General features: G+C 40.2%; 1 protein-coding gene and 1 long non-coding RNA gene across 2 annotated transcripts in view; one reads left to right on the plus strand and one right to left on the minus strand.

Annotated features, from left to right (window-relative positions):
- Positions 1-5,694, minus strand: part of LOC127632781 (uncharacterized) — a 49,823-nt gene extending 44,129 nt beyond the window's left edge. Inside the window, exon 1 of the transcript XR_007969135.1 lies at positions 5,439-5,694. The gene's annotated coding sequence lies outside the window, so the exon portion shown is untranslated. The remainder of the gene's footprint in view (positions 1-5,438) is intronic.
- Positions 5,695-19,451: 13,757 nt separating this feature from the next.
- On the plus strand, positions 19,452-20,633 carry LOC127632974 (uncharacterized). The gene is made up of 3 exons (XR_007969155.1): positions 19,452-19,589; positions 20,004-20,132; positions 20,537-20,633. It is a non-coding gene; the product is annotated as an uncharacterized LOC127632974 (long non-coding RNA).
- The last annotated feature ends 3 nt before the right edge of the window (positions 20,634-20,636 follow it).

Here is a 20,636-nt window from a genome sequence, read left to right on the forward strand (position 1 = left end):
TGACAGAAAAAGTACAAATCAGGTTGGCTGACAAAAGATTACTGCAGACATTCATAAAATACTACAGCATTTACACTTGAATCTGCTCCACAGCAGAACTCCTATTACTCATAAAATAAACCGTAAACAATTATTATTATTGAGTACAATAATAGGAAAACAACATAAATTGCCAAATACCATTAATTAACATTTATAACAAAATGAACACAAAAGCAACATACCTTTTTGACAGAAAAAGTACAAATCAGGTTGGCTGACAACAGATTACTGCAGACATTCAACTTGAATCTGCTGCAGTATGGCAAGAGAAGACAAAATACACTGTCTGCAGTACCATAAATAGCCACAGGTGGGAAGCCCTCGAACACCAATGAATAAAACCAAATGCCTTATTTTATGGAATTCACACATCAAAATTTTAAATTAAATATTCTTTTTTTTATCCTGTTACAAGTGCATCCATAGAATTGACTCAGTCAGTGTTGATGTCCTAGTGTCGACCTTCCAAAACTATCTCTCTTCAACTGAACGATCTGCCATTGCAAAGGCTCTTCAAGGCACACTGGAGGAATGTGATGAAGAGGACTTGCTTGACCTCTTTACAAGAAAGGGCTCTCATTGTATCCCTCCAAAAAACACCATGGAGGCTGTCATACAAACAATGGCTCATAAAGCCATTCTTCAAGAGCCCAAGTATATAATAGATTGCTTCTCCAAAACCATGCAATTTGCACTGATGAAAATACCAGACAAAGAAAATCTATTGGCTCTGTATGACACAAAGAAGGCCACTGGCAAAAAAGTGGCACAGCTACTTCAAACATAACAGGTGATTCGCTCTCAGAAAGAACAGATGGTATTCAATCATCTACAATGTTATGTCAGAAATGCTGACCAAAGCAAAGCAGAAATCTGGCCTCAGCAGAAGGCCAGTTGCTCATACTTGTGGAGCTACTCTTGATTTACCATATACATACAGTTCTTACCCAAACCTCCGCACAGAGTTTGATAACATTCTGTCCAGTGATTACATTGAAATGGACAGTCTGTAAATTTGATGCTGCTCAGGAGTAGGTCATAATCACTTTTTGGAACTTGACAGTCTGTAGTCATTATGAACTTTTTGGTTAAAAACCAAGAGAAGATTCGTATTGAGCGTTCAATGGGGAAAATAACAGCATGCTTCGGATAGCTCTTCCTTTAATGTATTAATTAGTTTACAATTGATTGTTGTAACATTCGATTTACTTTATTCCAATAGGTTTGGAGTTTTCTAATAAGTGGCTCTCTTATATGGTATCATATGGTTTGTTCTCCTCAAAGCATAGCACCATAATGTTCTCAAAGTTGAGTATAAAACTTTTGTTGTTGTTTTATTGTTGCATGTGATTTGTTTACACAGAAAAGAAGACATTTTAGTATGATGTTTTGAAACATACTCTGTACCGGTATGTTTAATTTAGGCTGCAGATGCAAAGTATTGAAACAGATGGCTATTCTGTTTTTAATCTTATGCAATATCACTTTTGTTGTTAGAAAGGAAAGTACTCCTCTTTAACCTGTTTGTTAAATGGATAGTTCACCCAAAAATGAAAATTCTGTCATCATTTACTCACCCTAAAAATGTAAGTTTCATTCTTCTGTGGAACATGAAGATATTTAGAAGAATGTTGGTGGCCAAACAGTTGTTGGTCCCCATTGACTTCCATAGTATGGAAAAAAAATACTATGGAAGTAAATGGGGACCAGCAACTTTTTGATTTCCAACATTCTTCAAAATTCCATCATTAATCTTCCACAGAAGAATGAAACTCATACAGGTTTGAAACATTTTGAGGGTGAGTAAATAATGACAGAATTTAAATTTTTGGGTGAACTATACCTTTAATTCCATAAAATAATTGGTCAGGTTGTTTTCATTCAAAACACATCACTGCAGCCATTAATACTGATAAATTGTTATAGGATTCTTATTTTTGTTATTTGATTTTATTTATGTTATTTACATTTTATTTAAATTTATTTAAACAGACAAAAAGATCAATGTCAGTATATTGTTTTGAAATATGGATTAATGGTCATTAGGCTTTGCCAAGTTTTTGAATTCAATCTGTTTTCCATTCTATGCAATACCAGGTTGGTTGTTAGTAAGGGAATAACTCCTCTTTGTTTTTTCCATAAACTTTAAACACAAAGTATTTTTATATGGTGTTAAATGTTCTAATTTGCATTAAATTGACAGATTTCTTCAGTAGCTTTACTGTCCAGTTATACAAAACTTTGTGAACAATAAACAATTTAGCAAATTACGGTTTCATTCTTTAATGAGTTTTATGCATCAATGTAGTAAGTTCTAATTCTTCATGTATCAATGTTCAGGTTTGTAAATTCTAATTCTTCATAAAACATTGTACAATATTGCAGGATTTCTGCAGGAGTATTGTCTACTAGCTATGTAAGCACATTTTAGATAATAAAAAAAATAACCTTGTAGTTGTTACAGTAATGCCCTGATCACATCTCTTAAATGCATGTATAAGTTTACAGCTTGATATGCGTCTCTTGGAAGATTCAACTGAGATTCAGAAATTATAACATTGCACAGATCATTTACATCTGGATCACATGGTGTAAGAGCCAAATCAATAATTTTTGTAATTTATGTATATTAATATTATTTGCATGTTGTTTATTTTCTTTACTTTTAAGCAAGGGCGTGTCTAGCCCCTTTTTAGGGGTGCTTCAGCACCCCTAAAACTTGGAGTAAGAAATGTTGTTATTCTAAAATGTTTGTTCGTCTTTGACAAGGTTAAATAATGTCCAAAACATACTCCGTAGTTTGTGGTTTAAAATGTATGTGTTAAGGATGAAAATGAAAACATCCCCACTTAGCAAATGGTGTCATCCTCTTCTCTTCTTCTACTTCTCCTCTGTATCTGCACCGCTCAGCACGACCGTCATCCAGCACGAAACACACGCAGAGTGAGAACCCGTTATGTAGCGTTGTGAATCAACTAAGTTGCTCCAAAGCTGTGTCTTATACTTCTTTCCTTTTACCTAGAGTTGTTCCGATTCCGAAACCATATCGGTGAGTACTGGAGTCAGTATCCTGAATCACCAATGTACACCTATAATAAGTGTTTATTTTCGGACCATTTTAGTCCAGTGGGTCGCCGCCGCTGTGGAGTAGCACAGGACCTGGGTGACTCATCCATAGTCATAAACGGAGAGAAGTAGCACCGGTTACAATGTTCTTCCGCAAGACGCGTGCAGTTCTGTTTATTAACTGCTAGAGCATGAAACAAAAACAGCAGCGCGACAAATAAACTGCGTACCTGTGTAGTGCGTATGTGTGTCTCAGTTGTTAAAGTTTATCGTTAATTTGATACTCATTTTAACAATCGGGAGTCATGTAAACATGACATCACATGCGTCTTTTCTGGTCAGTCATCATGGAAACATGAAGCCCTGGCGTTTGGACCAGAGTAAAACAAACATATCACTGTATGACACCAGTATGTGTGAAAACACTCACTGTGGCTTTTTTAATGTCGTATGTCCTAGATTTAGGACATACGACAGTTCTTTGAAAGAAAAAGACAGATTCAGGTGAGAGACTAGGGACAGTCCATAATGACCTCTGTCTTGTTTTTTTTTTTTTTTTTTTGTTCTTCTGAAACGTGTTAAGCTAAAGTAACAGATAATGCAAACCAGCTATCTGTTGTTGTATGAAATTACTTATCTAGGCAATGGTCCCCTGCTTTTATTTTTATTTATTTCAAACCCACAATGGAGAATACAGCTTCTCTTGTGAAAGGAATTTGTGATTTAAAAAAGTTTCTAAGCCCAATAATAATAATAACAACAACAATAAAGACATTTTAAATGACACGCCTCTGTGTGCCTTTTGATCATATCCTTAGAATCTGTAAATGGTCTCCATAACATTTTTGTGACATGACATACTGACCTCAACTCTCCTGCCTACAATATATTTGTGTATGATTGTCAGTGCCAAGGGAAAGTACGGAAGCGTATTGCATTCACTTGAGAAAAAAAAAATCTACTCTGTTTTTCTGAATTAACGACTTAATTATCTCAGAATTACGAGATAATTTTTCATGGAAAAAAGTTTTTGGTTGGTGTGTTTCACGTGTACGATCCCGTTCTCTTGCACCATAGGACCAAGGAAAGTGAATTTCAACTTTGCTCCTATATTCTTAGTAAAATAACCGTTTCTCTTTCCATACTGCTTGCACACATTTAACCTATTTGAAGACAATGCAATTTTCCATTCAGCAGGCGTGGTCAGCTGAAACTGAAACCGAAACCAAAGTACACATATAGACAAAAATATGAATGCCTGCATTACATAACAAAAAAACAAATAAAGATACACTTTAAACCCGTAATACTTAAAAGCAGGGTCGATTCTAGGGTCAGAGCTTTAGGGGTGCTGAGCACCCAATGAGCCCCACTGCCACCACCCACCCTCTTTTCACACAAAAACAAAAAATATGTCTATTGAAAAATAACTTTATCATTTTAACATTGGTTCAACTAACTCCAAAATCCAGATTTTGTTTAATTTTTTTTTTAGACCTTTTCAGAGCACCAGCTTAATTGTGAGAGTTCACACAGACAGCCCCCTGTAACAAACATAACATTCTTCACTCAGCTGGTTTTCCTGACCGTTAACTCCATGTGCCTCCTTTTGTATCAACAGTCATCAGATTGGTTAGATTAGATTCAACTTTATTGTCATTGAACAAAGTAACTTGGACAACAAAATGTAATTCATCTTCTGTAAATTATTTACAAAAAATGGTTCTTGAAAGGCTCTTTTTTGTGTGCCAAACTGAGTATGAGGGTATTGAGACAGCTTTAACTGTTTAGGACCAGTGTCCTTATCCCCTAAGTCTGAACAGCTCTCTTCTGTCTCTGCTGCTTTGGCTTGGTGGTCTCTATGTTGCACTCCCTCTGTCTCTTCATTTCTTTCACTAGTCAATTCCCTCTCATCCCTTATGGACTCTCCCTGTTGTTTTCCTCCTCCTTTATTATGAAAAAATGTGGTGTAAAATAATGTTACAAAAAGTAAATGTATTATAGGCTACTTAATGCCAATAAGTTAGTATAGGAGTATGAGTAGTTACTGTTTTGCTTGCCACTATTCACTACATGTCAATTTATTGTTGTTGTTTCCTCACCTGGTTCTTCCTGCATGCTGGCCCTTTCCCTTTCTCCTTCTCCATCTCCCTCTCTTTCCTACGGAAGCGTATTGCATTCACTTGAGAAAAGAAAATCTACTCTGTTTTTCTGAATTAACGACTTAATTATCTCAGAATTACGAGATAATTTTTCATGGAAAAAAAATGTTTTGCTCTGTGTTTCTGAATTGAAGATGTAAACACACAAGCCACCACCGCGAGTCTTACCGCAGAGAGCTGTATTTCTGTCGGCACGAAACGAGGCGAGCCCGTCTAGCTGAATGGCGGCATCCAGAACTCTGTCGCTGAGCCACGTCTCCGTGAAAACAAAGACGCAGCAGTCTCTAAACTCACGCTGCGTAGCCCGCTGGAGTCGGATATAGTCCAGTTTATTGTCCAGGGAGCAAACATTTGAGAGCAGGATAGACGGGAGAGCCGGCCGGCTAGGGTTTGTTTTTAGCCTAGCATGGACCCCCGCCCTCTTTCCGCGCTTCCGCTTCTCGCACACCGCTTACGACGTCCTCTCCCCGGCCACCGGCATCAGGCGACGCCGAGGGCTGGAGGCCTGGTCTCCGCAGCAAGCCGAGTACGCGTAGCGCCTCCTGCAGGTCATCATGCAGCTTGGTTTTTGCATGAGTCTTATATTTGAGTAGTGTCTGGCGATGGTAGACACGAACACTGGTTGCTCCGATGTCCATGTGTTGCAAAAGTCGGGCTTTTTTAACAAAAATAGCACCATTGTGGATCCGGAGTGGCCGCTGCGTGCTACCGCGCCGCCATCTTGGATCAAGTTAGTATAGGAGTATGAGTAGTTACTGTTTTGCTTGCCACTATTCACTACATGTCAATTTATTGTTGTTGTTTCCTCACCTGGTTCTTCCTGCATGCTCTCCCTTTCCCTTTCTCCTTCTCCATCTCCCTCTCTTTCCTACGGAAGCGTATTGCATTCACTTGCGAAAAAAAAATCTACTCTGTTTTTCTGAATTAACGACTTAATTATCTCAGAATTACGAGATGATTTTTCATGGAAAAAATTTTTTTTGCTCTGTTTTTCTGAATTAACGACTTAATTATCTCAGAATTATGAAATAATTTTTCATTAAAAAAAATATTTTGTTCTGTTTTTCTGAATTAATGAGATCCCTCAAAATCCTGCCAGGAGCTCTATTTTAGCTGGATGCGCATGAAGTTATAGAGATATATTTTAAACTTGGCCTTCAATACAAAGACATTACTGTCTATGACATTTGTAATACTGTCATGGCTGAGACACGCGTTGATCTTCCAAAGGACACTAATCAAGCAATAGACTTGCACTTGCATTTAACACTAGAACTACCGGAATTCTATAACTACTAGAATGGCCATAGCGGTCATTCTGACCGTTCATACTAGACTGTACCAAAATGTCATGTCATATTTACATTCGACACTTCTATTGAGGTTTTAGAATGAAGCTTCTAATGTCTGTCGTCATATTTTATGGCGTCATCACCCTAAAAAATTTATTGAATAAAATAGAATAATATGGATCAAATGGAGCGCCAAGCGAACGCAGATAGTCCTACATAATACAATCTTTTTTTGTAATATATAATAGTGCTAGACTATACACATACATAGGCCTATATATATTATATATTAGCTGCTAGATTGCCCCGGAAGGTGCGTGCCTCGCTTTGTGTACAGCAAGTTTTTTCCACCACAGTGAAAATGTTTTCCTAAAAGGGGGCCCCCTTTTTTGTTCAAGTGAGCCCACTTTTAGGAGAATTCGTTCATAATGATTTTATAGCATACTATTTTCATTATAGTTTTACAGCATGATATTTGTGCTCACAGTAAAACAAATATTGCTTTCTAAATCAGTTAAGTTTCCCATAGTTTAGCGAATGTTCATATTCTTTATTAACCGCTTTGGCCATTTTGGGTTAGGCCTATATGTGTTTCATACATGTCTAAGGTTTTTACTATGCATTGAAATACACATTGGTGATGTTTTTATAAGCTATTGTATTGATTTGTTTTTATTTTACAAAGAGAATAATTTAATATAAATAATCCAATTTGTATCTGTAATTAGCTACAATAGCAAGTTCTGTGGTTGTCGATGAACTAATACATTTTCACATTCATTAGAATTACAATTTCGTGTCCTGGTGTTTATTATTAATATAACAGATTCATTTATTCATGGATTTTGATTCCAGTGGCTGCATAGGATTGTTTCCAATTTCCAATAACTCCAGAGCGTTGTAAAGTCCAAAAGTCAACATGTTTTAAAAAAAGGATAGATGTAATAATTTCCAAAATTCACATGTTTTTATCTAACGAAATATTCCGCCTCAATCCATGTTTGTTGGCGTTTAGACTTTCAAAAACATTTTCACTGTGGTGGAAAAAACTTGCTGTAGTCTACACAAAGCGAGGCACGCACCTTCCGGGACAGTCTAGCAGCTTATAATATATATAGGCCTATGTATGTGTATAGTCTAGCACTATTATATATTACAAAAAAAGATCGTATTATGTAGGACTATCTGCGTTCACTTGGCGCTCCATTTGATCCATATTATTCTATTTTATTCAATAAATTTTTTAGGGTGATGACGCCATAAAATATGACGACAGACATTAGAAGCTTCATTCTAAAACCTCAATAGAAGTGTCGAATGTAAATATGACATGACATTTTGGTACAGTCTAGTATGAACGGTCAGAATGACCACTATGGCCATTCTAGTAGTTCTAGATTTCCAGTAGTTCTCGTGTTAAATGCAAGTGCAAGTCTATTGCTTGATTAGTGTCCTTTGGAAGATCAAAGCGTGTCTCAGCCATGACAGTATTACAAATGTCATAGACAGTAATGTCTTTGTATTGAAGGCCAAGTTTAAAATATATCTCTATAACTTCATGCGCATCCAGCTAAAATAGAGCTCCTGGCAGGATTTTGAGGGATCTCATTAATTCAGAAAAACAGAACAAAATATTTTTTTTAATGAAAAATTATCTCATAATTCTGAGATAATTAAGTCGTTAATTCAGAAAAACAGAGCAAAAACTTTTTTTCCCATGAAAAATTATCTCATAATTCTGAGATAATTAAGTCGTTAATTCAGAAAAACAGAGCAAAACATTTTTTTTCCATGAAAAATTATCTCGTAATTCTGAGATAATTAAGTCGTTAATTCAGAAAAACAGAGTAGATTTTCTTTTCTCAAGTGAATGCAATACGCTTCCGTAGGAAAGAGAGGGAGATGGAGAAGGAGAAAGGGAAAGGGCCAGCATGCAGGAAGAACCAGGTGAGGAAACAACAACAATAAATTGACATGTAGTGAATAGTGGCAAGCAAAACAGTAACTACTCATACTCCTATACTAACTTATTGGCATTAAGTAGCCTATAATACATTTACTTTTTGTAACATTATTTTACACCACATTTTTTCATAATAAAGGAGGAGGAAAACAACAGGGAGAGTCCATAAGGGATGAGAGGGAATTGACTAGTGAAAGAAATGAAGAGACAGAGGGAGTGCAACATAGAGACCACCAAGCCAAAGCAGCAGAGACAGAAGAGAGCTGTTCAGACTTAGGGGATAAGGACACTGGTCCTAAACAGTTAAAGCTGTCTCAATACCCTCATACTCAGTTTGGCACACAAAAAAGAGCCTTTCAAGAACCATTTTTTGTAAATAATTTACAGAAGATGAATTACATTTTGTTGTCCAAGTTACTTTGTTCAATGACAATAAAGTTGAATCTAATCTAACCAATCTGATGACTGTTGATACAAAAGGAGGCACATGGAGTTAACGGTCAGGAAAACCAGCTGAGTGAAGAATGTTATGTGTTTTTACAGGGGGCTGTCTGTGTGAAATCTCACAATTAAGCTGGTGCTCTGAAAAGGTCTAAAAAAAAAAAATTAAACAAAATCTGGATTTTGGAGTTAGTTGAACCAATGTTAAAATGATAAAGTTATTTTTCAATAGACATATTTTTTGTTTTTGTGTGAAAAGAGGGTGGGTGGTGGCAGTGGGGCTCATTGGGTGCTCAGCACCCCTAAAGCTCTGACCCTAGAATCGACCCTGCTTTTAAGTATTACGGTTTAAAGTATATCTTTATTTGTTTTTTTGTTATGTAATGCAGGCATTCATATTTTTGTCTATATGTGTACTTTGGTTTCGGTTTCAGTTTCAGCTGACCACGCCTGCTGAATGGAAAATTGCATTGTCTTCAAATAGGTTAAATGTGTGCAAGCAGTATGGAAAGAGAAACGGTTATTTTACTAAGAATATAGGAGCAAAGATGAAATTCACTTTCCTTGGTCCTATGGTGCAAGAGAACGGGATCGTACACGTGAAACACACTAGGCCAAAAGTCCGTGAACACCTTCAAGTTTAATTGTCACAAGCACAAAAATACAAAAACAAAAAAGAAAAGGCTTTACATCACTGAATTATTTATTCGTAACTCCTTAATACAACTACAGCTTATAAAGGGTGTCCTTCTAGCCTATCAAAGTTACCTTTTTGTGTGCTTTACACGTGTACGATCCCGTTCTCTTGCACCGTAGGATCAAGGAAAGTGAATTTCGACTTTGCTCCTATATTCTTATTAAAATAACCTCTCTTTTTGAATTGGAAATTTTGTATTTTTCTTTTAACAAGAGGATTAACGAGCGATTTATGGATCAGCGGAGACGAGACGCACGCTCGTATCGGATTCAGGCGGCGGAGATTCTTAGACGTTTATGTTTGGAGTATGCTCTTCACGGATCTATTTGGTGAAAGATGACTTTTGAGTGGTTCTGTAAAGTTTTTTCATGCTTTTGGATTAATATTCGACGATTTCGGACCTGATTTTGTAACGGACATGGACATGTTACGTATACTGCATATTAACGCAAGAGGGTGATCTTGTCAATGTTTTTTTCCTATCTGTAACCACGCTGTTAACTTGTCTAATCTGGATATGGAGCAAGAGGAAGTCAATGCTGCTTCAAAGAGAGTGCCTAAGATGACTGTTAAAGCACAGGAGGAACCAGTTAATAGGAAGTAGGAGAGACATGTTGGGACATTTAACGAGGCAAATGAGAGAAATTGAAGCTTTGCTAGAGGATCTGGTAATGTGAATAATGTGCATGAATGTATAACCGGTGAGTTTGCAGTCTTTTGTTGTGTTCTAAGACATATGCAGCCAAAGAACTTATGTTTGAAGATGAGGCATACTTGGATCAGTTAAACTGGTTTGAGCCTAAATCTCAAGCAGTTAAGCATTTTGTGGATAAAATCAATGATTGGATTGAAAGAGTGAAGCTTCAATCTAAAGAAGCAGAACAATGTGAGGCTGAGATTGAATGCATTGAAAGTGTTTCAATGATTATTTCGTCCTCACAACTACCTCTCTGTTGGAATAAATCTGGCAGTCAAGTAGTGTCAGATGTTTCATCTACAGCATCTTCTAGACTGAGAGTTGAAACAGAAAGAGCAGAGTTGTTGGAACGAGCTAGTACTTTGAAGCAAAAACAAGAACTTGAGAGGGAAGAAGCAGCGCTCCGTGCAAAGAAAGAAAATTTGGAGCTGCAAACGGCTATAGCTGTTGCTGAAGCCAAACTTCAGGTTTTGTCTACGTATGAAACAGCACAAAGTATTTCTGTTGTCAGTGGTGTGACGAAGGCTTCTGGAAAAGCAGATAAGCACAGTAAAACATCAGAGGAAGAGGTTGAAGCTGCATTGGGTAATGTAGTTCGACCAAAGTTGGTTTATCGTGAAGCTCCAACTGATACTGGCATATTTACAAAGTTCACTAGTGCTCAGCAAGGTTTTGCTAATGTGCAGCAGTCGGTGCATGATGCAACTGTTCCTACACATGTTGAAGCAGGAAGTTTGTTTAGCATCACGCAACGTCAAAATGACATTGCTGAGTTTCTGATAAAACAAGTCTTTATCTGCTCTCCCGCCTATGAGCATCCCACTTTATAGTGGTGATCCACTTGAATTTACATTTTTCATTCGAGCATTTGAACATGGGGTAGAGAGTAAAACACAGAATGACAGAGACTGGTTGTATTTTTTGGAGCAACCTTACTCAGGGGCAACCTAAGGTTCTTGTGCGCAGTTGTCAGCACATGCCTTTTGACAGAGGCTACAAAGAGGCTAAGAAACTGCTATACCAACATTTTGGTAACGAGTACACAATTGCTACTGTATATATTGAGAAAGCACTGAACTGGCCGGTTATTAAGCCTAAGGATGACAAAGCTTTAATGGATTTTGCTGTTTTCTTACTGGTTGTTGCAATACTGTATGCAGTGTTGCGTATGTAGACGAGATGGATAGCCCAAGCAATATGCGTACCATCTTATCAAAGCTTCCTTTTCGGCTGAGAGAAAAATGGAGAGTGATAGCTTGTGAATATCAAGAAAGAACAGGTAGGAGGTCCAGATTTTCTGACCTGGTTAGTTTTGTGGATAAAAAAGCAAAGATTGTTGCACATACACTTTTTCGCAATATTCAGGATAACAAGCCACCAAAGGACAATGCAAAGTTTAAGGTGAACAGATCAAAAAGCCTACCAGTTAAAGAAAAGAAAATCACTTTTGCAACCAGTGCAATGCTTGTTTCAGATTTCAAGAAACAAAGAGTGAAAGAAAAGACTGCAGCTAAGGTTAGCCACGGCAAGTTATGTTTGTGCTGTAACAATGAACATAGGTTAGAATCTTGTGAAGTTCTGCATCATAAACCGCACAAAGATAAGCTTGATTTTCTAAAGACTAAGGGTTTGTGCTATGGTTGTTTGTTGCCAGGGCACCTGAGCAAGGGTTGTTCGCAAAGACTTACTTGTCAGAAGTGTTCGCTGAAGCATCCAACTGTGCTTCATCTCACTGATCAGAGCTCTTTAACTACAGCTCCTCAGAGTGATGAGAGTTTCTCGACTGCTGCAGAATCTAATGTCATATGTGGTGAAACTTGTGGCTTAACTGGGGCTGGTCAATTGGTATGCGCTCTTGCTATTGTGCCAGTCAGAGTTAAGTCAAAGAAGAAAAGTCAAGAAGTGATGACTTATGCATTCTTGGACTCAGGTATTTCAGCCACATTCTGCGCTGAGAAGTTAATGAATGAGCTGAAACTAACTGGTAAAAAGTGATTCTGATTGAGAATCAATTTGTGGATCTTCCTCAGGTGTTCTCTCAAAAGGAAATACTTGTTAAAAGAGAAAACATTCCACATGAAGTGGATGTTAAAAGATGGAAATACCTTGAGGAGATACATCTCCCTCAAATTGGTGCAGAAGTTGGGTGGTTAATAGGGACGAACATACCCAAGGCGCTCGAGTCATGGAAAGTCATTAATAGCAAAGGAGATTGGCCTTACGCTGTCAAGACCATTTTAGGTTGGGTTGTGAACGGACCTATGGAAAGAGAGGGCATTCGGAAAGATGAAGAAACACCACAGGTGTTAGCTAACAGGATTTCTGTGGTAAAGTTAGAGAATCTCGCTCAGCAGCAAATGAGGTATGACTTTCCTGAATGTCAGCAGGCTGAAAGGTTGGAAATGTTGAAGAAGTATAGACAGTTTATGGAGTCTGTTTCTAAATCCATAAAGCTGGTTGATGGTCACTAATGCATTGACCTTCCGCTAAAGATGCAGTGTTTCCCAACAACCGTCAGGTTGCTGTGCAGCGTGCTCACTCTCTGATGAAGAAATTCAAAAGAAATGTGGGTTTTCATCAGGAGTATTGCAAATTCATAAATGACATGTTGGAAAAAGGTATTCCTGGTAGAACTTGGTACCTCCCACATCATGGGGTGTATCAACCGCAGAAGCACAAACTTCGAGTGGTGTATGATTGTGCAGCTGCTTACCAAGGAAAATCCCTTAACTCTCAACTGTTGCAGTGGCCTGATTTGAACAACTCTCGTGTTGGTGTTAATTAGGTTTAAGCAGGAGTCGGTTGCCTTTGCTGCAGACGTGAAGGGATGTTTCATCAGGTTAGAGTTCCCACTAAAAACTCAGACCTGTTGAGATTTCTGTGGTGGCAAAAAGGAGACACTGCACTGAATATGGAGGAATACAGGATGACTGTTCATTTATTCAGTGCCATAATGTCCCCAAGTTGCGCAATGTATGCACTTTCACAAAAGTGTGCACAGGGCAACAGTGGTCGACACAGGCCTGAGGTGATTAGAACAGTGATGAGGAATTTTTACTTCAATGATTGTTTGAGGTCTGTGGGTACTGAACAGCAAGGCATTGCATTAATTTGTGATCTGCGAGCTGTATGTGCATTTGGAGGGTTTAATTTAACCAAGTAGATTTCCAACAGTCGCATTGTGTTGGCATCTGTCCATGAAGAGGACAGAGCAAAAACAGTAAAAGACTTGGATTTGGAAAAGGACAGATTGCCTATGGAAAGGGCCTTAGGAGTGCGGTGTTGTACAGAGACAGACACTTTTCAGTTCAAAGTGAATCTGCAGGAAAAAACATTGACAAGAAGAGGGATTTTGTCTATGGTCAGCTCCATTTATGATCCCCTTGGAATTTTGTCTTCAGTTGTTCTTCTTGCGAAACAAATATTGCAAGAGCTTTGTAGAATGAGACATGATTGGGACGACAGTATTTCAGAGGCTCTCAGGCAACAATGGGTCATATGGTTGGCCGACTTGCAAAAGCTAAATTACTTTCAGGTTGAGAGATGTATGAAGCCACTTGATTTTGGTGAAGTCATCTCAGCTCAACTGCATCATTTTGCAGATGCCAGCGAGCGAGGGTATGGCACCGTGTCATATTTGCTTATGAAGAACAGTGAAGGTAAATAGCACTGTGCTTTTGTTGTGGGCGAAGCAAGAGTAGCTCCATTAAAACTAGTCACTGTGCCATGACTTGAGCTCACTGCAGCTGCAATGGCTGCAAAAATGTATAATATATTGAAGTCTGAGTTGGACTTGGTGCTTCAGGAATCTGTGTTTTGGACGGACAGTACTTCAGTCCTGAAGTATCTCAACAATGAATGTGCAAGGTTTCAGACGTTTGTAGCTAACAGAGTAGCTTTGATCAGGGAGCTTACAAACATATCACAATGGCGATATGTGAATTCGTCATTGAACCCAGCCGATAGTGCCTCAAGAGGTCTCACTGCAGATGCTTTTCTTAAATCGATGTCATGGTTTTCGGGTCCATCTTTTTTGGCAGATCCAGAAATAAAGTGGCCAGAAATACCAGTTAACACTTTCAAGATGTCTGTCTGTGATCCAGGGGTTAGGGAAATCATAGTCAACTCCTTATGTGTTGAAGGGTTTGATTATACTTCTCAGTTTGTTTTGCACTACTCAGACTGGTACGGGTTGAGAAAAGCTGTAGCTTTTAAGTTGAGAACATGCTTAAGTTGCTGGTGAAGAAAAGCAAAGAGCTGACTCACTGTGTGGGACAAAACACAATGGCAATCTCTGACGTTGAAAAGAGTATGAAGAATTTCAAAGTTTCTTTGCCAGAGGTTACATTATCGGTCAGTGACATTGAGGAGGCAGAAAAAGAAATTATCCGTTACAGTCCAGCAAGGAAAAGTTGTAAAGCGCAATAATGCTCTTTATAAGCTGTCTCCAGGTTTACATGACCAGATCCTGGGAGTGGGTGGTTAAGCAGATCAGCTATGCCGGAATAATCCAAGCACCCTGCTATTTTGGCGAAAGACCATCATGTTTCGAACCTGATCTTAAGATCTATCCATGCTGAACTAGGTCATAGCGGCCGTAACCACATGTTGTCAAGATTGCGGCAAAAGTATTGGATTCCAAGAGCGCAGGCTGCCATACAAAAGATTTTGTCTCAGTGTGTGAGTTGTAAGCGCTTACATGGCAGTACAAACAAACAGTTTATGGCAGACCTCCCTTGTGACAGACTTCTGCCAGATGAACCCCCGTTCACAAATGTAGGCATTGATTATTTCAGCCCATTCGAAATTAAAATAGGAAGAACCTTGATTTTTAAGATATGGGGTGATTTTTACGGGGAGCAGCTGCCCCCGCGACCCGACTTCGGATAAGCGGTTGAAGATGGATGGATGGATGGATGGGTGATTTTTACTTGCCTTGCATTAAGAGCTATTCATGTTGAAGTGGCGAACTCCCTTGACACAGATTCATGTATTCATACTCTGTGCAGATTCATAGCAAGACGGGGTCAAGTTCAATCAATCAGGTCTGACAATGGTACAAATTTTGTTGGGGCAGATAAGGAGTTACGTGAGGCTGTACAGGGGCTAGACAAGGACAAGATTCAGAACACATTTCTTTCAAAGGGCATCCAGTGGATTTTCAATCCTTCGGCTGCGTCTCACTTTGGAGGAAAGGCAGATACGTACTATCAGAAAGATTCTCAATTCTCTTGTAAAGCAGCAATCACTGGATGAGGAAGGTTTGCAAACTCTCTTATGTGAGGTGGAGGCGATCATTAACAGCCGTACCATCACTAGGGTGTCAAGTGACCCAAATGATCTGGAGGCTCTTACTCCTAATCATTTGTTGTTACTTAAGGGCAAGCCATTGTTGGTGCCTGGAGTTTTTGAAAAAGTGGATCTGTACTATAAACATAGGTGGCACCAAGTTCAGTATATGGCTGATCTGTTTTGGAGGCGATGGGTGAAAGAGTATGTGGCAGGGTGGAGGGCAGGGCCGGGTCGTGATCATACACACCCGGTCCTTTATCAGACTAATCAAGCCTCCGAGAGGGTTAAAGGTCGACTGTGGATGATTGTGCGGGAGAGAGAGATAGTTTACAGACATGTCCGTCATGTGTGTGTTTGTGTCTGTTTAAGTTTTATATTAAAAATATAATTTATATTGAAAAGCCGGTTGTCGCCTCCTCCTTTCCATTGACTGCGTTACAGAGTACTCCCAGATCTGCAAGAAAAACAAAAGTGGCAAGGTTTAATGAAAAATCTCAAGTCTGGGGACATTGTGCTTGTTGCTGATAACTCTGCACCACGAAACTCTTGGGTAATGGGCAGAGTTTTGCAGGTGTTCGCAGACAATAAGAGTTTTGTGAGACAAGCTCAAGTGAAAACAAGTACAAATGTTCTTTTAAGGCCTGTTACTAAACTTTGTTTGCTTTTAGAAACAGATTTATAGTCTCATTTTCTCAAATGTGATGAGTAAATAATAAGGGATTACTTAATAAAGTGTATAATGTTTAACATTTCAGATTGGGTAATTCTGTTTGGCTCTTTAGTTTAAGAGTGTGTTTGTAATTGTTTTGAGAAATCAAAGACAATTAGGGGTTGTGTGTAAGAGCCAAATCAATAATTTGTGTAATTTATGTATATTAATATTATTTGTATGTTGTTTATTTTCTTTACTTTTAAGTATTACGGGATTAAAGTGTATCATTATTAGTTTTTTGTTATGTTCCAGAGGTCTGGGTGCCAGAGTGTGCCCCATCCCTGAGAAAGAAGGTCCTTCCTCAGGGGGATTCGCCAGGGAGGGGCTGTCACGAGAAGCGTGAGGTCCGAGAACCAAGTCCGAGTAGGCCAATAAGGGTCCACCAAGGTGACTTGCTCCTCGTCCTCCCTGACCTTGCACAGCACCTGTGCAAGAAGGCTCACTGGGGGAATGCGTACTTACGCAGCCCCGTGGGCCAGCTGTGTGTTGATGTGCAGTTGATGTGCCAACGCAGCGGGGCCCGGTTCCAAAGGCCTGCGGCTGTGTGCCCATTGCACACAGCGCCTTAACCCAGTTTGGAGGCGTCGGTTGTGACCAGGACGTGTCGGGACAGCTGCTGCAAGGGTACTCCTGCCCGTAGAAAGCAGAGGTCTGTCCAGGGTTTGAAGGTTTGGCGGCAGGCGGTGGTGATTCTCACACAGTGCGTGCCGTGGCACCATGCTCGTCTCGGGACTGGAGTCTGAGGCCAGTGCTGAGGTGGTCTCATATGCATCAACCCCAGCGGCGCGGCCGCCACGGAGGATGCCATATGCCCCAGGAGCCTTTGGAAAGGTTCAAGGGACCACAGTGCCTGGCTTGAGGGAAGCGAGGCATTTCAGCACCGACTGTGCACGCTCGTTGGAGAGACGTGCTGACTTTGAGACTGAGTCTAACTCCATGCTGAGAAAAGAGATGCTCTGAACCGGGGCGACCTTACTCTTTTAACAGTTGACCTGAGGCCCCAAACGGCTGAGGTGCCTAAGCACCTGGTCTCTGTGCGCGCATAGTAACTCTCGCGAGGGGGCCAGGATGAGCCAATCGTTGAGGTAATTGAGTATGCGTATGCCGGCTTCTCGGAGCGGGGGCAAGGGCTGCCTCTGCGACTTTGGTGAAGACGCGAGGGGACAGAGACAGGCCGAAGGGGAGGACTTTCGTACTGATATGCCTGACCGTCGAACACAAACTGTAGAAAGGGTCGGTGTTGTGGCAGGATCGAGACGTGAAAGTACGTGTCCTTCAGGTCTACCGCTGCGAACCAATCTAGATGTCGGACGCCAGACAGGTCCAAGATCGGTCGTAAGCCGCCGCCTTTCTTGGGTACAACGAAGTAAGGGCTGTAGAAATCCTTCTTCGTTTCGGTTGGAGGGACAGGCTCTATCGCGTCTTTGATTAGCAGAGAGGCGATTAATGGATGCCCGCGAAGGGGGGCGGAGGCCTGGCAAACTGAATTGCGTAACCGAGCCGAATGGTCCGGTGCAGCCATCATGACGGGTTGGGCAGTGAAAGCCACACCTCTAAACTCCGTGCTAGGGGCACCAAGGGGACGAGTATTTTGGACGTACCCGGCGGGGCTTCGCAGCGGGTGGAACAGGTAATACGGCGTTGGGAGGCAGTGAAGCGTCCCGAGGCTCTGGTGCTGAGAACAGACTCGAAGCACTTACCTTGCTCCGCGCACCCGATACAGCGGTGATGTCATCATCCAATGCCGGGGAGTGCGAGGGACCGGACGGTAGGCCGTTAGGCGGACCGCACTAATCCCAAGCTCGGGGGAAGCAGGCAAGCGTGCTGAGGAGGCGAGGATGCCTCAATTCCGTAGAAAGGAGGCGAGGTGCGGGGGGCGGCTGAAGTGGCTTTCTCTCACTACAAGAGAAAGCAGAGATCGCAACGCTGCCGTTATGAAAACATAACCCATTGGAGATAATGCTCATCCCGAGCTCGGACGGAAACAAGCAAGCGTGCCGGGGAGGCGGGGGGTTTCGAGGGGGTTCATCCGGCGAAACGGAGCCCGTCATTGTCCCCAGATCATCTTCAACGCCCGCGGCGCCTGCCTCAATCCCGTAGGAAGGAGGCGAGCGGCGGGGGGCGGCTGAAGTGGCTTTCTCTCACTACAAGAAAAAGACTACGACCGCAATGCTGTCATGGCTATGTTCTCGTACTGAAAACATAGACCATTCATAAAAAGCTGCCTGCGTGTGATCGCAACCCAGGTATGCAAGGCAGTTTTTATGGTGGTTTAGGCTGGTTAACTATCAGTGACCCCATCAAGGCCATATCTCAGTGTGCGAATAATTTTCGCCATATTCATGAAATGGAGAGTCCCTTACTTCATAGCATGGACATCAAAAGAAGTCCTGCTGAACAGGACATGGCCCTTATCTCCTTTTACAAGCGACTTAATGCGGAATGGGCACGACCCCTGAATTACAGACTTGAAGGTTGCTCCAATTACATGTTACAGTTGGCAAAAAATGATTCAAGTATTTCCTTCATCTTTATTCTTTTGAACCTTACATTGTGTTACAGGAGATGCTGCTTTTGGTGAGGGTGTAACTTTTTTTTGTCTGGGTTTTGCATAAATTTTGGTATGTATGTTATGTGTATGGCATCCTTGCAAATGCTATGTTTATTTTAGGTTGCATAATAAAAAAACTATTATACCATGTGTCTATTACAAGTTTATCTTAACTTATGAATTGCTTGAATTGCTTTACCCTGAAAGTTCAAAGGATTCTACTAAATGTATAATGCCTGTGTTGTTGAGAACTGGGGTCTCCAGTCAATCACAGTGATAACACATACAGTCTGACAACCATTCACACTCACATTTATATTTAAAGGTAATTAAGAGTTAGCAATATTAACCTGCATGTCTTTGTACTGTAGAATGAAGCTTATTACTTTTTATTGTTGTTGTTATTTAACGTTTTTAATGTCTTGAACAGCAAACTCCAATGTTACACGGCTTTTTGAAGGAGAGCCTGACCATTTAGTCCCCTCAGCATCTCACTTTCTTGTGGAAAGCGATATGTTCCTTATGGCAGGGAGAATGGCTTTCTTCACAGAGGACCATGCCTGTCAGGACTCAGCCCTGCTGTTGTTCATGTCCTGCTTGGTGGGAGTCCTGAAACTGCAACTGTTCAACTGGAGGACTGTCCAGACTTGGACATCAGAGAATCAATCAGACTTGTATGTTTATTTAAAAAAGTTATTTCTTTCATGTTATATTTTATCCACAATGGAGCACCCTTTTATTGTCCAATGTCAATAAAATTTATTGTCCCCTTTATCCAGTGTCCTCAATGGATAATAGAGTGACATTTATATATGTCTTACTCAAGCTTGTCAAGTGAAGAGGGATTGAATGACATTTTAACTCTTAGTTTTGTAATACAGTAAATGTAGTATTATGCAAATAATCCTGATTCTAGAGTGACTCAATTGCCAGTAATCTGTAAATAAAATAGTCAGAGGGTGGAGGTTATTTGGATCCAATGTGTTACACCATATACTGTGAAATGTTCAGTACTTTTTCAAGTGCACATAGTATCTGGCATTACACATCTTTTATCCAATCCTAATTTGCTTCCCTCTGTCTTGAAGCTTGAAGGGGAATCCAAACTCTCAGATAAGGATAAAATAAGTGTCCAGGACTTGGCCTATGCCTGGGACCTCACTTCTCTGACTGAGAACAACAGGAGATGGCTTTTTGATAAGCTATTGATCCATGCTGTGAGTGAAAACAATTCTTGTTTTAGTTATTACCATGTGAGTGATGTATTGGTTATAACACATTAGCACATTGCTAAGTTTATCAAATTTTTTTCTGAAGACATAATTACACTTTTCTAGTTCATTTATTCCCAAGAGGGAAAAAAAAGTCACGGTTGATGATGTAACATGTATCACTTCCTATGTGCCAAATTATTTCCCTGGAAACATAAAAGACAGAGGGTTGTTTGTAATACTGCAAATGAAGCAGCAGGTGAAGAGTATCATTATTACCTCATTCAACTGTGGATAGAAACATAACAAATTTATTTAAATAGAAATATATTCTTGAAAATATTCTTCTTTTTCTAATATCTTACTCTCCAAGCTTGTTTCTACCTTCTCTCTCTTATTACTATTAACAGGTAATCGGACGTGTCACAAGACAAATCAAGCAGCTGAGACGAGGTCTTAAAGAAACCCCAATGTGAACCGTGCTGACCCAACGACCTGACACAGTGGCCT

Source organism: Xyrauchen texanus, chromosome 39, assembly GCF_025860055.1.
Source record: "Xyrauchen texanus isolate HMW12.3.18 chromosome 39, RBS_HiC_50CHRs, whole genome shotgun sequence".
Lineage (NCBI taxonomy): Eukaryota > Metazoa > Chordata > Actinopteri > Cypriniformes > Catostomidae > Xyrauchen > Xyrauchen texanus.